The sequence below is a fragment of the Cryptomeria japonica genome, chromosome 5, assembly GCF_030272615.1.
Source record: "Cryptomeria japonica chromosome 5, Sugi_1.0, whole genome shotgun sequence".
Classification (NCBI taxonomy): Eukaryota; Viridiplantae; Streptophyta; class Pinopsida; order Cupressales; family Cupressaceae; genus Cryptomeria; species Cryptomeria japonica.
This window is the reverse complement of record NC_081409.1, coordinates 347,734,330-347,739,146: the sequence shown is the minus strand read 5'-3', so window position 1 is coordinate 347,739,146 and position 4,817 is coordinate 347,734,330.

The following is a 4,817-nucleotide window of genomic DNA, read 5'->3' as shown; positions in this document are numbered from 1 at the left end:
AATCACCTTCTCTATGGTCTACTCATATGATCTTCTATATTTGCACATACCATGTTACAATACCATAACCATATACCGTTATCTTCGTTCTCTCTTATTTCATCATCTCACAAATGAGATCTTACATATATACCAAAACCTAAGACCAAATGTGTAGGTTAGCTCACAAAGAATATCACAATTAAATCAATTACAACAAGTCAAGATGTGATGCATCATGTCGCCTCAATATAATTGCAATAATATCCAATTGATTAAATCATCTCCATAATGTGTCATGCTGATCTAGAATATATAATCCATGTCGATCCATAACCTAGACCAATTTGTCGGTAATAGCAAATATGTCATCTTAATTAGACCAATAACCAAAATACCAAAACCAAGTGTCCAAATCATGTCTTCAACATAACCAAGTGATCTCTAGATGATAACAAGTCATCCTCAGTGCCGGTGAACAATATAACTTGTCGATGAGCCAAATACCGGTGACTGTGCATAAGTCACTAAACTTGCTGGTGAACATAATGTGCTAGTTCAACAAAACCAAAGATCCCCTGAAGGATAAGTGTTGATAAGTGTTTACATCAATGACAAAACCAATACAACACATCCATAATACCAATAGATAGTACCGCCAGTGATTTGTAGATCTACAATGATCTCTTTCCCTCGCATTTAGGAAATTTTATTTCTTCATCAGATCCCTTTTCAAATGATGGTCCATTTGTTAACATGGTCACAATCACTCCTATTTGTTCACCTCCTAGATAGAAGGAGAAGTTGTCTAACATGTCATTATCATTCACCCCTTTGGATACCCAATATTGTGGAGAGCCTACTCCTTTTTACATCCCTACTAAATTGAATGGTCAAACTATCATAAGTGTGATGGTTCACCCATCATGCACTTATTTCAAATTTTGATAAATGATCATGTGAAGAATGAATAAGAGGATCCAAAGGTTCCTCCATAATAATTAAAGCAAAACTAGTTTCATCAAAGAGAAGATGAATTTCCCGAATAGTGTCTCCTAAGTCTAAAATATAAGACTCCACAAACAAACCTACAATGTTCATCAAGTAGTCATCCCAAGGAATTGGATCTAAAAGACAATGTATATCCTCTTTCACTAAATCACATGTATCCATGAATTTAGCAATACAAACATTCTCAAAAGCAATAGTAGATGGAGGAGAAGGAAGGAAAGGTTCATGAATTGGACTTGATGTGAAAATAACCTAGTTCAAGTAACCAAAGTTCTCAAAATTAGATTTCACACTAGGAGTGTGACTAAAAGACAAAGGACTAGAAATAACAAGAGAGAAGTCAAAGATGATGCTGGTATTTCAGATGATGAATAAAATTTTGAGGATGGTGATTGTATATTTTTGGTAGAAAGAGATGTGCCTAAATTTGATATTCCTAAGATTGTTGCTACTTCTTAAACATTAGGAGAGATAGAAATGAGTGGTTGATTGATATTGGATGTTCAAATCATATGAGTGGTGATAGAATTAAATTTGTAAAACTTGAAAAGTATGATGGAGGTTTTGCTAGGTTTGGAGATGATCAAACAACACAGATTGTGGAAATTGGTTTTATTTCTTTTAATGGAAAACATAATACTGACATATTTACTATGTGAAGGGTTTGAATCATAATCCTTTTTAAATGTTGGATAGATGTGCAAAAATGGTTACAATGTTGTTTTTTAGGATGATGGTTGTGAGATCCGAAAGGGGCCACGAATTATTATTATAGCAAGATAAAGGAATAATGAAAAAATGTATCTACTAGAAGGAGCTACAAAGCAAGGAGCTACAAAGCATTATTTGTTGTCCCAGATCAATTTATCTTGCTCTGGCATTGAAGGATGTCTCATATCAATTTTCACAACCTGGTAAAGATTAGCTCATCAAGTGTAGTGAGAGATTCACCTAGGCTGACCAAACCAAAAAACAACATTTTTAGAGAATGTCAAGTTGGAAAGTAGATGAAAGGAAATTATAAAGGAAAGAAGCAATCTTCCATTGGATTGTTGGATTTAATGCACACATACCTATTCAGTCCTACTAGAATAAGGAGTAGAAAGGTGAGAATTATTTCATGTTGTTGATGGATGATTATTGTAGAATAGCATGGGTTGCATTTTTGAGAGAGAAGTTAGAAGCATTAGAAAAAATCAAGATATTCAAGGCTGAAGTAGAAAATAAAGTTGACAGAAAGACTAAGTATTTGAGGTCTAACAAAGGAGGATAATTTATGTCTGATGAGTTTAACAATTTAAGCAAGAAACGTGGTATTAGAAGACAATTGAATTCCCTAGGACATCATAGTAGAATGATTTAGTGGAAAGAAAGAACCAAACTATACAAGAGGCAGCCAAAATAATGCTCAAAGGAGCAGAATTCCTCGAACTCTATTGGAGATAAGAAATTCACACTGTGGTCTACACTCTTAACATGATTTTATACCAAAAAAGACAAGGAAATACATCATATTAACTATGGAATGGTAGAACTCCAATAGTGAAATATTTCAAGGTATTTGGAAGCAAGTGCTATATCTAGAGAGATGGAGATTATCTTGGAAATTTTGACAACAGAGCAGATGAAGGCATATTCCTAGGATATTCTACAAGGAGCAAGGCATATTGATGTTTCAATAAAACACTGAACAAGATTGTTGAAAGTGCAAATGTGAAGGTTGATGAAGATACCTCTAAAAAGTCTAACAAATTGGCAAGATATGATTCTGATGAACTAGATGATAGAAAAAGGAAATAGAAAATTAGAGAAGGAGAAGGAGAAAAGGAAGCTCATGAAGCTCCAACATATACATCTTGTTGGAATTGCACACTCCAATAAGAATTGTAGATGATTGAAGGTATTGTCATTGATGGCAACCTTGCAATCTTATGGCACCGACAAGCACCAACATTGACGAACTCTACACCGATAGATAGTTCACCAACACCAGCAACAATGTTTACCAACACCCCAGCCGATAGGATTTTGATTATTGTATTTTGTATTTAATTGTAATATCTTTTTGTAAGCCGGCAAGGCGTATTGTAATAAGACTCGTATATAAGTATGAGATCTTGTAGATCATTTAAGATTCGTACATGGTTAGAATATTGCAAAAGTAATGTGCGAATATTAAGGCAAATTTTGGAGTAGGGTTTATGGTTATTGTATGAGCTTAAACTGCCATTGAACCTGGCATAATAGATGCTGAACTAAAGTAGTACATTATATTATATTTGCATAATCCATTTTTGTAAGTCAGTGAGACTTCCTTTTGTAATTAAGCAATGAGCTTTAGGTAGTTGGCCTTCCTGCATGTGCATGCCCCTATTGTAAGTAATATCCATTCATTGGCTAGTGAGTGAATCTTGTGGGTCACAAATCCCATCGAGGTTTTTCCCACATCGGGTTTCCTCATCAAAAATCTTGTGTTATGGTATGCTTTCTTTGTTGTGTTTATTGTTCATATTTACTGCAATAATTCTTGTTTACCGGTACACTATTTTGGAATGCAATTTATTTAATAAGGTCAGAAAATATATTTATTGGTTAGATACTGATTCACCCCCCTCCCCTCTTAGTATCTTTGGGAATCCTAACAATTGGTATCAGAGCCTGGTCCTCTATTTTTAGAATCCTAATAGCTTGAGGGAGATTCTGACACTGGTACAGATGGAAAACTTGAGAAAGCAATTGGAAACAACTCTTTCCGATTATGATGTAGAAAAGTTGAAGAATATCAAACTTGAAGATGATCTGAAGGCTGCACAGGAAATCATTCAAAGACTTCAAGAGAATCTTACTATTGCTAGAAATAAAAGAAGAGAAATTAATGAGAAGATACATAGTGATGATGATGAAAAGGAAATTCTTAATGATCTTGTAAGCAAGATGAAGCAAGAAAACATGACTTTGAGGAATGAGATGCAAGATATGACTATGAGGTTTTGTAAAGACATTCAAGACAAAAAGAAGAATGAATATGACTTGACTAGAAGACTCAATGATGCTGGAACTGAAAATCTAAGACTTAGTCATGAAAATGATATGTTGAAGGCAGATCTGATTCACTTGGAACATGATAAAACTGAACTCATGAGACAGAAGGATTTCAGTGAAAATGAGTTGGCTACTACAAATCAACATAAAGAGAAATTCAAGAAAAGTTCAGAAGAACTTGATGACATGATGAAAAATCATAAACCTAATGGAGACACTAATGGTCGTGGTTTTGAAGTTGGTGAAAGCTCTGGTACTGTAAACAATCATGATCATAGTAAACCAGTAAGACAACCTAATGCCTACAAATTTAATGGGAAATGCTTTAACTGTAACAAGTATGGTCATAGAGAAAATCAGTGTAGATCTAGAAACTATCAGAACACTAATGCACCCACCAGTCAATGTTCTAAATGCAACAAAATTGGTCATAATTTAGAAAACTATAGAATGAATGTAAGATGTTATGTTTGTGGAAGATTTGGACACTTATCTAATCAATGCAGAACACATACCGACATAGGATATGGAAAGGCTATTCAAAAAAACAATGTGACCTATTATGCTTGTAACAAGATTGGACATATTGCAAAATTTTGTAGAAGTAAGGCATCACCGACAAATAATAAATGACCCAGTTTGAAAGGTAAAGAGAAGCTTGATGAGGTAAAGCAAGAATTTTCAAAACAATGGATTAAAAAGAGAGATCAAATTGTTGATGAGACTATTCCTTCACCAGTAGAACAAAGTATCACTCCACTGGCAGGAGATTCTTCATCTAACTG